The following is a 15,445-nucleotide window of genomic DNA, read 5'->3' on the forward strand; positions in this document are numbered from 1 at the left end:
AGCAAAACACTAAGCCATAAAAAAAAGGCAAAACAGATGTACGAAACGCGTTGGTGTGCTAAATACAACAAAGATTTTATGGGAGGTGGAGAATTGTGTTTTACTCCTTCTTTGTTGCCTGAAATACAGGCAATGAAATCTGGTTGATAAAGTGCTGATCACATTTGGAGTACTGCAGTCTTACAATGGCTCTTAGTGTAATGGGTTTCCTGTTAGTTTATTACAGATGGAAAATAATAGTTTGGTTTATTGAGTGTACCAATGCATCATATAAGCAGAACTCTAGATGGGCTAGAAAAAAAAAAAAACATTTACAGTATAATTGAAAACAATAAAAACATTAACTTTTATCTCCATTAAAATGTTTTAATTTTCATAAGTGTTACAAAACAAAAGCAATATTTGGTATAACCTAAACCATACCAATCCATATAACAATGTAAAAACAACACATAAGATAACAGTGATAATGTTGTTTTTTCACACCCACCTGCAAAAAATAAATAAAAATAAAGAATCATCAATAATTTATATATATATATATATATATATATATATATATATATATATATATATAATTTACATACAGTATTCATCATAATGGTTCTATTAAAAAAAAATCTTAAAATAATGGTTTCCAAATTGGCTTGCAAAACATATGCCCATACATGTACATATAGCTGGATAAAAAAAGTTCTGGCTCTTGAAATGGGGTGACATAAGATTTTTTATTTTTTATTTATTTATTTATTTTATACATAAAATGTGCTATTATTGTGAAAAAAATGTAAAAAACATAGCAAACTATACCAATTTGTTATTGCGGTACTCATATACTCATACTGACCCATAAAATAAAGATATTGCTTTTTTTTTTTATAGCATACATGTTCATGCAAGAAACAAAAAATCCTGCAGTCCTAAACATCAAAATATGCTTGGTCCTCAAGGGGTAAAGTATGCGAACTTTTATAGGAAATCTATTTTTTTATTTTTTTTAATGAGAAATGTACCAGGACTCTGTTTGGCTCAGTCTTTATATTTTCGGTGTTGTATTATGTCCTCATCTTTATGTGGTAGAACATGGCAAGGCTGGGTTATTGCAAAGAGTCTTTGAAAGTTCATTTTTGCACAGTTCATTTTGTTTTACAAATATTTTATAGTTCTGCATTTCAAGCATCATATACTTTGGAAAAGAGCTGTAGGGTAGGTGACCTAACAAGATGCATACATATAATGCACTCTCCAGCATTCGGCTGAGCATGCAAAGCGGAGTGTTCTCTTTCCCATGGCCTGTAAAGTCAAATTACAGTAATGATTCAAGTAAACAGTTTTATATAAGTTCAAATTTTAATGTGTAGCTCTAAATTCTGAGCGTTATTAAAAGGCTCTGTGACTTATAACATTGTATTAGATCATACAGTGAGCAAAAATGTATTTAGTCAGACACCAATTGTGGAACTTCTCCCACTTAAAAAGATGAGAGAGGCTTGTAATTTTCATCATAGGTATACCTCAACTATGAGAGACAGAATGAGAAACCAAAATCCATAAAATTACATTGATTTTTAAAGAATTTATTTGCAAATTATGGTGGAAAATAAGTATTTGATCACCTATAAACAAGCAAGATTTCTGGCTCTCACAGACCTGTAACTTCTTCTTTAAGAGTCTCCTCTGTCCCGAACTCTTTACCTGTATTAATGACACCTGTTTGAACTTGTTATCAGTATAAAAGACACCTGTTCACAACCTCAAACAGTCACACTCCATACTCCACTATGGCCAACACCAAAAAGACTTTTTCGGCCGTTCTCATGTACAGGTTTTTCTGTATATGATATATCGCTTCTGTAGCTGTCACGCCCCCTTCATAGGCTTGCATTGAGGGGGTGGAGCGTGAAGTCACACAGGAGGTGGAGCCGAGATGTCACTATGCTCTGTCCCCGTGATTGCTAGTAATCAGACATGGAGCGAGCACGCTCCGGGGGCTGATTCTAACGTGGTGCGGCGTGGAAGATCACGGGGGTCCCCAGCGGGATAGGGGATAAGATGTCTTAGCGCCGGAGTACCCCTTTAAAGAGAAACAGTCAGCTCCCTTATGCAATAAAAACCCTTCCTAGTACCTTTTAGCTGTCAGGCACATACATAGGTCTCATGCAACTAAGCATTTTCAAAACAATCAAACTTAATGCCGGTAAGTAGGCACAGGGTGGAGCCACATAGACATGTAGTCACACTGCCTCTGCCCTCCTCACAGCCACTCATGCTTGGTTGACACCCTGACTTCTGGCCTTTGCATGAAGTTCCCATTAGAACTCAGGTCAATCAAGTCGGAGATGCAGGGAGGAGATGCAGGGAGGAGAGCAGAAACAGCATGACAACATGTTGATGTGGCCCCTCCCCCATGTCTTCTTACCAGGCATCGGGTATGAGGATTATTGTTGATTATTTTAAAAAAGACACATCATTAGAGACTTACGGGCACAGCATCAGAGCACATTGCCCGATAGCTAAAAGGTAATGGGAAGTGTTTATATAGCATAAGGGAACTGACTGGTTCTCTTTAAGAAAATTGCCTGATGATTCAGAATTCAGTAACATTTATGATAGATTAGGAAAAAAATATTGTTGAAATAGTAAAATGCTTCTCTGTCTATATATTGCTGTTGCATAGTTGTTATGATGCTGTGGTGTCCTGGTACCGTATTACATACATTACCTTGTGGTGAGGTCCCTAGGAACAGTGGGGGTCCTCTTCCTTAGTTAACCCCTCTTCACCCCTCAGTTAGCTATAATTAATGTAAATATAAGTGTAAAGATGTATATTTAATATTCTTACCTTGTTAGCGTCGCAGGACCTGCGGGTCATGTGACCGAGTTGCAGAACTCTATGGTTTTAGCTAAAGGACCTTTGGTGGTTTTGGACATGTGATCACCCACAATCCATTGTAACGGTGAGTGACAGCTGATTGGACCAATCCAAAACGGCCAGCCCCTGCCCATATTAGGGAGCTGCGCCATCTTGATCGCTCTCTTGTTCCTGCGCTGCCAAGCAAGCAGCATCATTGCTCTTGGGTTGCTGATTCTGGATGAGGTAGGACCTCCGCAGCTTACAAGACAATTACTAGGCCTAAGCTTTGCGGCCTAAGCCTGCGCTAGAGACGAATAGTTCATAAAATTCCCTGCTATCTCTGCAAGATCTCCGGACCTAATCAAACCCCTAAATCCGGCAGATCTATGCAAATACAATCCTCTAAAGCTAAAGAGAACTTTCCGGTCCTAAGCATCTGTCAATCACTGCTGTGCTGTTTAAATAGACTCTGTTATCTGGACTGTTACAGTTATTGCAAATACAGAAAATCTTCAGTAAAGATTCAGCAAGTTTTAAGTTCAGCACTGCTTTGGACAATCTATTTATTTCACACTCACCTATCGCTCTTGGGAAGAGAGGCAATAGGCCCAGCATCACTACAGAGTTGTAACCCTCACCCTGACACCACGAGTGACAAGGGTTAACAGCGCCCTTTATACCACTGAACAGCAACACCCCAACTACCCTACACCCCCACAAGGCTTTATTCCCCAAGTTTACCACAATGCCACCTGGGGTTCATTTAATTCCCTCTCAGGACATCTTTCAATTTTTCACTGTTGATGCTCACACGTGCAGTAACCACCACCTTGATCCTCTGGTGCATTTATGTTGGTGTATTTCCTAGTGTTGTGCAGGCCAGCCATCAAGGATCAGAACGTAAGAATTGGTTTATTTCTACTGGCACTGAAAATATTAGGTGGGCACTACTGCTTGTGGGTGCCATGACAAGTATGTAGCACCGATATTTAGACACAGGAACATTTTTTTTTACTTTTTTTTTATAAAGGGTCCAAAATTAAAAACTGCTGTAATCTAACAATGAGTGCAACAATATTGAATCGTGGAACAAGCCCCTCAGAGTAAAGCTCCACCTTTGAAGGAATTTTAAAAATTGAAATTGAATTATATTCACACTGTTGGTGAATACTATAGGGGACATTCCCTTAAGGATACATGGAATGTAAATTTTTCATTTAATGTTGTTTATCTTTGATATGTACAGTATACAACTTGCATAGAGATTTGTTGAAAATGTGTTGAACACCATGTAATACCACATTTCCCCTACAGTGGTCATTGTAGGCAAAATGTACAGCAGGAGTTTTAGCTGATCACCAGCAGGTCCTCATTTAGAATGGTACAACATATGTAACTTTTTTTTTTATATTTATAAAACAGCAAACAATATTCTAATAGTGATCTAACCTTTATTGTCACGCCCCCTCCCATAGACTTATATTGAGGGGGCGGGCCGTGATGTCACAAGGGGGCAGAGCCGTGACATAACGATGCTCCGGCCCCTGTATCGCCAGTCATTACGCACAGAGCGAGTTTGCTCTGTGCAGTAAAGAAAGCGGGGTGCTGCAGCGGACATTGCGGGGGTCCCCAGCGGTGGGACCCCCGCGATCTGACATCTTATCCCCTGTCCTTTGGATAGGGGATAAGATGCTAGGGGCGGATAACGCCTTTAAGACTAGCACATGGATGAACTTCCATAATTTATCATTATCCATTCAGTAATAGATTTCCAATAATTCCATCTACCAGTGAACTTGGTGAAATTGGGCATTAGTAGACTGTGACTAGAAGAGAAGTATATTACACTTGTCTGCGTTTGTCTATAGCGAGTGCTGCAGAAGGGCAATAAAAATGACAGATGATGATGTTGTGGCAATGTACAGGGCCTAGGATTTACTGCAGAATGTCTCATTATCTACTTTACAATATACTTAAAATGATATATGTCAAGTAACTTCTTTAATGTCATGTAACCTCATTGGGACATTTCTTAAAATATATTTCAGATTATTTTACTTTGTGACCTCAAAACACATTTATATTTTGGGACCTTGTAATAAGCTGTTTTGCATCAAGTCTTAGAGGGGGAAGATAAATAGGAACTAGCGGTTTATTTAAAAATTTACAATTGACTGCATATTCATAAATAGAGATGAGCGAATTTTTGAAAAATTTGATTCGGCCAATTCACATAATTTTCCGAAAAAAATCTGAATTAAATTGCGGCAAATCGCTATTAAAAACAGCTATTTCCAGGCTACAACAAGCCTCAATAGGGGTGTAGAACACTTTTAATATAATTTTTAACCAATATTAATATAATATAATTTAATAAAATATAATATTTTTAAATATAATTTAATTTAATTTTCATTTATTTTAATTTTGATATATTTTATTTAATGTCATTTTCATTTATTTAATTTTTTTTAAAATCCTCTCTTGAGAACCCATTCTGTTAAGCATCGAGCTGGTAGTCCACCGTGAGACGAGCTACCACCTGTTCCAACCCCTGCCTCTCACCACCCCCCCCCCCCCCCGACTGTTTTACTGAGTGTAAAACTGCGAATGTTTCATTTCATCAGTTATGGTTCATTTTTATTGCTCCAACCGGTTTTATTGGATTCTTGTGGTAATTCCAGAGGTAATATATGATGACGACCATAAGGCCTCGCAATTTTTTTTAAATTTAAAGGGGTACTCCGGCCCTAAGACATCTTATCCTTTGGATAGGGGATTAGATGTTTTAGGGCTGGAGTACCCCTTTAAATAGAAGATTTTGAATAGATTCACAAGTTTAATGTGCCAGCAGCATGAGGAGATCACATGACAGAGCCTGGTTATTGGTATGAGCAAACTTTAAATCCTTTTTTGAGGACCCATTGGAGGGCAAGTCTGGTGCCAGCAGCTGTGGTAATTCCAGCTCCAATAGTGTATAATTGCTGCAGTGTATAAGTTGCTGCAGTGAAAAAGCTTGTAGTAGTATCTAACAATCGAGCTGGTGGTCCGCCACGAGGCGAGCTACCGCCTGTCCCAACATCCGGCCTCTGAGCCCCCCCCCCCCCCCCCCCGATACTCATGATGGTGAGTCCTGGGTGCCCGAAGCATTTGCCTTGAACTAATACTGTGTGACAACCAAAGAAATATAACTTGAAGATCACATGGCGGCACAATGACAGAGCCTGGAGGTGGCAGTAGCATGACGAGGCCATATGGTGGATGAATGACAAAGCCTGAAGGTGGCATCAGCATGAGGAGAACATATGGTGGCAGAATGACAGCCTGGAGGTGGCGGCAGCAGGAGACCATATAGAGGCAGAATGACACAGCCTGGAGGTGGCATCAGCATGAGTATAACATATGGTGGCAGAATGATACAGCCTGGAGGTGGCGGCAGCATGAGGAGACCATATGGTGGCAGAATGATACAGCCTGCAGCAGCATCAGGAGTCCTGAAAGTGATCTGGTGACAGAGTGGGGCAGCAGGTGGCAATACCAGTAACCAGCGATGAAGGTGGGTGAAAGAAGGGGCACTTGGCATCAGATGTGTGGCATGAGGCAGGTGGCAGGATCAGAATAGTAGCTGAGGCAGGTAAGCAGAAGAAAATAGTCTCTTCTGTCAAAATGTTGGTGTGCACAAGTAAGTATTGACGATAAGCATTACGTAAAACTTAACTTTTAGTATTATTCTTAGGATAAAATATATGGACCCCAAAAATTTTTAAAGTTAAAAAAGGAAAGGTGTGGAAAAAACACTATGCGCCACCTAGACCACCAAGTAGAGATGTGGTGCAAAAAAAAACTCTAAAAGGGGGAAGGGAACAATGTATGGTCCATTGTAACAGGTGGGGGTAAAAAATTCCCCTGTAAGGCCCTACTCTCGCTCTATTAATTCCCTTCTTGGCAAGTGTTACTTGCCCTAAAAAGGGCAAGCCTACACAGAAACCTCTCCCTATTTCCACCTAAAAACCCTGCTATTTCCCAGGCTTTTTAGGTGGAAATAGGGAGAGGTTCCTGTGTGGGGCTGCACTTTTTAGGGCGAGTAACACATGCCAAGAAGGGAATTAATAGGGCGAAAGTAGGGCCTTAAAGGGGAAGTTTTTACCCCCACCTGTTACAATGGACCATACGTTGTTTCCTTCCACCTTTTAGAGGTTTTTGCATCACATCAGTACTTGGTGGTGTAGGTGGCACATGGTGTTTTTTCCACACCTTTCCTTTTTTTTTTTTCAAAAAAACTTTTGGGTCCATATATTTTATCCTAAGAAAAGTTAAGTTTTATCTCATGCATATTCTCAATACTTGTGGTCTGATGCGGAGGAATTTATGTAACTGGGAAGCAGCACCTTAAATATTTTTAGCTGTATCCATATTCGTGAAGTGTTGGTGTAGCACCATGGTTAATCTACTCTGATGCATCAGGCATTGGTGTGTGGAAATCCTGGCTGATCCATGCCTGATTCATCTTGACAAAGGTCAGTCTCTCCACATTTATGTTGGACATGCGAGTTCTCCTTGGGGTTACTATGGCCCCCAACGCACTAAACACCTGCTCTGAGGGCAAACTACTGGCCAGGCAGAACAGCTTTTCAAGGGCAAACTCTGCTAATTGCTGCCACAAATCCAGTTTGGCTGCCTAGAAGTCCAGCAGATCTTTAAAGGGGGTTGGCAGGGTCATGTCAAGGTATGCCACTACCTGCTGGTTCAGGTCTTGCTCAAGGTCTACCTGCTGCTGATGAATTGCTTCACTATGCAGGTGAAGAAAGCTACTCATCAGCAACTGTAGACTCAGGCTGCTGCTGATGGAGCTGGTACTGCTCTTGCCACCTCACCCCTCCCCAGCAGGCATGGAAGTGGAACGTGAGCGCAGAGGGCCCCCAAAGAAAGACCTGCGAGAGGATGGACAATGGCGCAGATAGGCATTGGCCAAATGACTATGCAGGATGTCTCTGTAGTAGGTCAGTTTGTCCTCCCCTTCAGTGGGTGTAAGGAAGGCCCCTATTTTGTGCCAATAGCGAGGGTCCAACAAGGTGGAGAGCAAGAAGTCATCACGCTGCCGAATGGTGACAATTCAGTGGTTCTCCCAAGCCGCATTATGGTGACGCTGCATATGTTGACGCAGGGCCGTGGTGCCAACATTGGGACCCTGGACACACTTCACCTTCTGCCGACACATCTTGCATGTGGCCATGTTAACATTCTCCGGATGCTTGATGAAAAACTGCCACACCGCCGAGTAGCTGATTTTCCCCCAACAGTCTGCACTGACTGACTGCTACTGCCACCGACTCCAGGAACCCCTGTTCCACTACCTCCCAGGCAGGTAGGCTGACACAATGCAGATAGTCTACCCCGGGCACGTTTGGCTCCAGACTTCCCATTACTGCCATCATGCTGACTCCCAACCATGCTACCACCCTGCTGGCTCAACAGCTGCCTCATGGGCAACCTGCAACCCTCTTCTCCTGATGATGATGAAGCCCCTTCTGCACCCGGCTCCCAAGTGCGATCGGCTTCATTATCATTGAGTTGTGTCTGCACGTCACTGATGTCCTCTTCAGGTTCCTCAACAGTGTGTGCTTCAGGAACCTGAATGCTCGCAACAGCACATCCCACACCCCTCTTCTCATCACTGCTTGCCCGCCTAGCAGAGAAAGCGGCGGATGTCACCTCCAATTCTTGGCTGGGCAGTAGCTGCTTACTGTCCTCTAGTAGATCGTCCACTAAATAGTGGAGCTAAACACACAGCATACAATACTTCTGTGGAGGAGGGAAAAGCATAGGAGGCCATTGGAGGACATGCTACTGAGAGTTGTGTCTGAGGAACCCACCAACTGTTGACTGGGGGTGTCAGATGTCACTTGGAATAAAGTAGATGACCGAGTTAACCAATCAACCGCAGATGGGTTGCTAGTCGACACATGACTGCTAGCTGATACCAGGATCTCAGGCCTCTCGCTGCGACTCCTGCAGCCACGCGTCCCTAGTCTGCTGCAACCTCTGCCTGCACCTAAAGAATTTAGGCCTCTGTCACTCCTCTGTGCACATCCTGGCACTTCTCTGCCTGACATATTTATACACCAGCTGAGTGCGTATATTTTACACTTGTTAGAGGAAAATACACCCCAGCACGCCTACATCTGAATTAGGAGTTAAAAGCAAGTGTGTAGGTATTGCTGGCCTTTAACAGTAACTGGCCCTTATGAGATTAACAGGAAAAAAACGTACACAGCCTGAGTGTACGTATAGGTTAAACCTATGTGAGGACAATATGCCCTAGTATGATCAAACCTCAATTAGGTGTTAAAAGCAGGTGTGCAGTTATTGCTGGATTTTAACAGTAACTGGCCCTTATGAGTTTAACAGGAAAAAACTTACACAGCCGGAGTGTACGTATAGGTTACACCTATGTGAGAACAATACGCCCTAGTACGGTTAAACCTCAATTCGGCATTAAAAGCAGGTGACTAGGTCTTTTAGTGCTCAAACTAACTAGCCCCTATTAGCTTTAGAGTAGTGCAACCCAGTACAGCAGTACAGATTGTAGTACAGTACAGCAACAGAAAAAAAAAGTGCACTTTCTCTCGTTCTCTCTCATGTCCCTGCCTGTCTGCTGTGATTTGAGCTTGAGGTGAATAATTCGCTGCTGCAATAATTCTCTCCTACACACCTTCCCAGAATTCCTTGCCCCATGTCCTCACACGTGTAGCTGCACTAAATGGAGTTTAATGAAACGATTCTTTTTATTGAATCGCGGCGATATTCGGATTAGTTATGAATCAAATCTTTCAAGAAATTCGTACAATTCAAATTCGGATATGTTAGATTCGACTCGCTCATCTCTAATCATAAACATAAATAATTTTATGCTAAAAAAGTATCTGTTACACTCAATAAAGCCACATATACCTACAGTGAAAAGAAATAAAAACATGTAAACCAAAATATACAGTATACAGAGATACAAGTTTTTCTTTCCACCCAACAAACTACATTACAAACAATGGTAATAAAAAAATGCAGACCTGTCACCAGGATAGCTTATCTTTCTATAATGAAATGTTAAATTAAAGAAGAATTTAGTGGCATCTATAGACTTGGGAGGAGGGGCTGATCACAAACCTGTTTATAGCAAGATGATTGAATACCCCCCTTCACTTCCTGAGATATAGCGCTCAGCCCATCTGATGAACTAACTACAATGTCAGATGGGCGGGGACAGGATTATGCTGTGTGTAGCATGTGTGCGCTGTTCTGGGACAGGGGGTGTATATACTTATTGACTGGGACATGTATTCAGCTCTGGACAAAGTGCATGAGATCCTATTCAGTGGCTGTCTGGAGTTGTATACACACCCTGGGCATGAAGTATGTACGCTCTCCGTCCCAGTAGAGTGCACACACTCTGCACACAGTATAATGCCATGTCCGCCCAGCTAACTGAGTAGCTAGACCATCAGATGGGCTGAGCGCTATATCTCTGGAATGGGGCTGGGGGACAATCACCATAGTATAAACAGGTGTGTGATAATAGATGATTAAGGGTCACATGATCTGAAACACATTGGCCCTGATTTACTATTGCAAACCGACAAATTTTGTCAGTTCATGCGCCAGATTCTGGCACATTGTGCCAGAAGTTCTGTCGGTGCCAGATTTTGCGCTAGAATTTGAGCCAGAATTGAAAAAAAAAAAAAAATCTTAATTTTAGAAAAGAGTAATCCGGCACCAACAGCAGGTAAAAGGATCCGCTTTATTGATCCGGGACGGAGAGGATCCGTGACGGAGAGGGAAAAACCCCCTTCTTTTTTTTATTTCTCATCCCTGTTCACATTGGTTTCCCTGCCCATTGATGTTTTTACATAAATGCATGTGAATATGTCACCGCTTTGTGCAACATTGTGTTCTATAGTGTATGTGTCAATATCAGCAAAGCAAAAAAAGTGACCTATTGAACATTTCATTTAGTCTAAACCTGCATAAATACATTTGTCTGTGACACATACTGTAGAACTGCATACACAATTCACTTCCTGGGAAAAACAAGGGAAATCACGCTCCAGGATTCCAGTTCTCATTTTTTAGCTTTTTCTAGACAGCTATACCATGTGACTGAATAAATGGATATATAAGAAGGAACTGGTTATTGCTTTTTTATGTCATGTCTAAGGACATGCTTGTCCGAACGCGTAGGCTGCTGTGCCCAGCTTGTATTTTATATTTATGCTTCAATAAAGTGGATCCTTTTACCTGCAGTTGGTGCCGGATTACTCTTTTCTGCTTGTACTGAAGTAGGGGAGGTGCTACCCCACAGTCCGAGCACAATGGAGGTAGTGAGGTTTGGAGCGATCACTTGCCATATGGAAACGCTTAACTTTACTCTTCATTTTACTGAGAAAACCCAAAAAGGGGTGTGGCTGTCGGGAAAGGGGGCGTAATCATCAAAAACAAAATGTTCAAAAACGTATATACTAAGGTTTCCTCATAACATTTGGTGGATTTGAGCTGAGGAAAACCCCCACAGATCAGAGCATGTGTAAAAAAAAAAAAAGCAAAATGTAGGGAGAAGTGCAAAATCTAGGCAAACCTTAGTAAATACCGTGGAAAAATATCTATTGGAAAAAAAAAAAACACAAAAATTACTCTTCACTCTTTTTCTGTGGTTTCTTACATTTTTGTATGTCCATGTGCCTTTTCAGCTGCCTGAAATGGATTTTTAATGGACTTTAAATACATTTTTCATGTTTTACCTACCTTTTAGCTCAGATCAGGTGTGGTATATAATGTTATCAGTTTGATGTCTGTTGCCTTATCTGAAGACTATGTAATGAATATGTTTTTGGAAATGGGAAGATAAAGGCATGGCTTTCTCTTTCCTCTTTCCTTGGTTTTGGCATTGAATGACATACATGGTTCTGCACATCAATCAAAGAGGGGCTGGGAGGTAAGAGCAAGCAAGGAGGTGTGCCAGGTTGTGGCACTAGGGAAACTAAATCCCGCCTTCTTGACACTTGGCTGAGAAATAAAGAAGTAATTTATTAAGTTTGGCAACTACCATTAGCTCCAGGTGTGGTATGGTTTGCATTTTTACCATAACTGCTATCGAACTGTATCTAAAGTTTTTCACAGCAAATGAAGCTGACAAATTTCCTTTAACCTCCCTCCTGGCCCCCCAATTGTAGCGCCTGCCTCGAAAAGAGCCACCTCACCACTCTTTCCCTATAGTCACTCTTTCATTAACCTGGCAATGGCATTTCAATGATTAGTAATTGCTGTATGACTTCATCAGGGACGAATGTGTTAGCAACTAAGTGGCACATAGTAACCAGTACCAAAACTGAGGAGATAGGACAAGTATGCTGCATTTCAGAACTCCTTTTTTTCCTTTTTGAATTTATTGGCCTTCATATCCACATTTGTTATAATTACAGGCAATGTTTATGCATTCACAACAAAATGATCATCAGTCATGCAAATGATGCTTAATGTGTGTCTCTCAAGAGAGAGCAAACTAGAAACAGTAGTTAACTAAAGGTGGATCCTCCGCTGTGAGAAAAACATTTGTCTTGGCAGGTTAAGAGATGTTGTCAGGACAAGTACATTTTCATATTACATTACACCCTTGTGAAGGTACAGTAGTGAATGTCAATACTATGTATGCTAATTACTTTGATACATAGTATCCTTTCATCTTTCCAACTTGGAGCCACTTACCTGCCAAATAGCCATCTGCATTTAGGTTGGAGAACACTAGTTTTGGACAGTTTGTATTAGCCATCTGTCAGCCACTTCATTTCAGACATGATCTTCTCTATACTGAAATGGCAAAAGAGGAACAGCTAATTGTAAAGATCTATTGCACTATTCAAATAATCTGGACATGTTCTTTATTATATTATTAAATACATATAAAAACATATAACAATTTTATCAAATACTCTTTCTTTTTTTCCTTGTGGAAAAAACTTGTATAGCAACTGACCTTGCAAATAGGCTGTTCAAAATCCTAATGTTTGCCTTTGCATTTAATCAGTAAAATACATTTTAGTTTAATATTTGCAGATGGAGGAGTTGGATTTATGATAGTATAATAGTATATTCTACTTAATGTAATTCCCTAACCTTGCAGGCAAAGTTCCTCAAAACTATTGGTACGCGATATTCTAAAGGCATAGGAGTGCTTGTCAATGACGTATCTGTAAGACATCTCTATCAATAAATCCACTTGTGCTACCTTACTGTGCCCTCCCTCCCTCCCTGGATTTCTCTCATACTGCCCGATTATTTTGTGATAAAAGAAAAATAATCACTATAGAGCTTGTCAATAATCAAATACCAATATCATGTATTTTTATAGTTTATCTACACTCATTGACCACTTTATTAGGGACACTCTATTGTTAGTACGGGTTGGACCCCCTTTGGCCTTCATAACTGCCTTATGCATTGTAGCATATTTTCTACAAGGTGCTGGAAACATTCCTCTAAGATTGTGGTCAATATGGACTTAATGGCATCAGAGTTGTTTCGGACTACAAGTTGTTTCGGATTTGTCGGCTGGATTGAGATCTAATGACTGTGGAGGCCATTGGAGTACAGTAACCTCATTGTCATGTCCAAGAAACCAGTCTTAGCTGATGTGAACTTTGTGACATGGTGTGTTATTCTGCAGGAAGAAGTCATTAGAAGATGGGTACACTTTGATCATAAAGAGATGGACATGGTCAACAATAATCATGTTTAAATCATGTTCAATTAGTATGAAGGGGCCCAAAGTGTGCCAAGAAATTGTCTCCTAAACTATTAGACCACCACCAGTCTGAACTGTGGATGCAAGGCAGAAAGGATTCAGGCTTTCATGTTGTTCAAGTCAAATTCGGACCCTGCAATCTTAATTTAACAGCTACAATAGAGATTGATAAGACCAGGCAGTGCTCTTCCAGTCTACCATTGCCCAATTTTGATGATTCTGTGCTAATTGTGGTGTCAGTTTTCTGTTCTTATCTGACCTAAGTAGCATCATATTGGTAGTGGCCTTCTGCAGCTGTAGCACATCTACTTCAAGGTTGAACATGTTGTGCATTCAGAGATGGTATTCTGCATACCTTAGTTGTAACGTGTGGTTATTTGAGTTACATCTCACACCAGTCTGCCCATTCTGACATGATACCAACATGATATTTTTGACTACACAATTGTAGCTCACTGGATATTTTCTCTTTTTTGGATCATTATCTGTAAACCCTAGAGATGGTTATGCTCTTTCTGAACTACAGCAAGTTATTTTGATCAGTTCTACATGCCTAAATACATTGAGCTGCTACATTGGCTGATTAGCTATCTGTGTTAAAAAAAACTATTTACAATTTAACAGGTGTACCTAATAAAGTGGGCAGTGAGTGTACGTTTAGTGTATATATATATATATATATATATAACTCAATGGGGGACATTTATCAAAGGGTTTAGTCAGGTTTTCTTTACTATAATTGTCGCAACTCCGACTACGTGTGTTTTTGTGCGACAATTTGCGTGAAGAACAAGAAAAGCAAGAAAATTCTAACTTGCTTACATAGTAAATTTTTCAAAATGGATTTGCTTTAGTCAGGTATTTATTAACTGCGACAGTCGCAGCTGCGCAATAAAATGTTGCAACGGCCGTAAAAATTGACTATATTTACTCCAGCTCCAACATGGAGCAGGAAAAGCTACTGCCGCTCGGGCTCCGACATACTTTCTCCCCGCTACCCTCACTGCGCTACAGGGACACTGCAGTGATTTACATCCCACCCCTCTAACCTGCCAGCGCCACACAACTCCCATCTGTCTGCTAACTGTTGCAAGACTACAAGTCCCAACATGCCCTTACAGTGATGACACGCTGGGAGTTGTAGTCTTGTAGCAGCGGGAGCTGAGCTGCGCGGGCGGGAGACAAGGGGGGATGTATATCAGTGTCCCCATCATTATTAAGTGAGGGTAGCGGGGAGGCCGTATGAGGAGCCCGGGCTCCTTATAACATATACCGGCGCCGCAGACTCCAAAATCCCCTGCTGTCATTTCACATTTCCCGCTGGGTCCTGTGATTGGCTGCTGGTCCTGGCCAATCACAGGACCCAGCGGGAAATGTGAAATGACAGCAGGGGATTCGACCGGAACATTGACATAACATTAAGGGATATAGGAGTCTGTCAGGGGGGGGGGGGGGGGGTCCGTCAACAAATGGTATTTAAAAGTGATTTATTGGTTTTTGCTCATGTAAGCCACAATTATCAACCCCCTGTGATAGTATGATAAATATGTCATACATAAGTAAAAAAATTGCATGAAAAAAATGACTACAGAACTTGCTTACCAAAGCAACGATGATAAATGTCCCCAAATGTATGTATGTTCCAGCATCACGTCCAAACGGCTGAAGATATTAACATGAAACTTGGCAAACAGGTTACTAATACGTCAACAACAAACATAGGGTAGTCGATTTAACCCCTTATCACCCCTTTTTGCCAGGGTCGGGGTTTTTGTTTAAAGTCCCATACAAGTCTATGG

At 41.1% G+C, this 15,445-nt stretch overlaps 1 protein-coding gene across 5 annotated transcripts in view; it reads left to right on the forward strand.

Moving 5' to 3' along the window:
- Positions 1 to 15,445, forward strand: part of SYNDIG1 (synapse differentiation inducing 1) — a 317,760-nt gene that overhangs the window by 75,956 nt on the left and 226,359 nt on the right. Inside the window, exon 2 of one of the 5 annotated variants that reach the window (XM_056567616.1) lies at positions 883 to 957. The exons of 3 other annotated variants lie outside the window; for them this stretch is intronic. The gene's annotated coding sequence lies outside the window, so the exon portion shown is untranslated. The remainder of the gene's footprint in view (positions 1 to 882; positions 958 to 15,445) is intronic. One more of the 5 variants, XM_056567618.1, reaches the window with a different exon arrangement.

Source organism: Hyla sarda, chromosome 3 (genome assembly GCF_029499605.1).
Source record: "Hyla sarda isolate aHylSar1 chromosome 3, aHylSar1.hap1, whole genome shotgun sequence".
Classification (NCBI taxonomy): Eukaryota; Metazoa; Chordata; class Amphibia; order Anura; family Hylidae; genus Hyla; species Hyla sarda.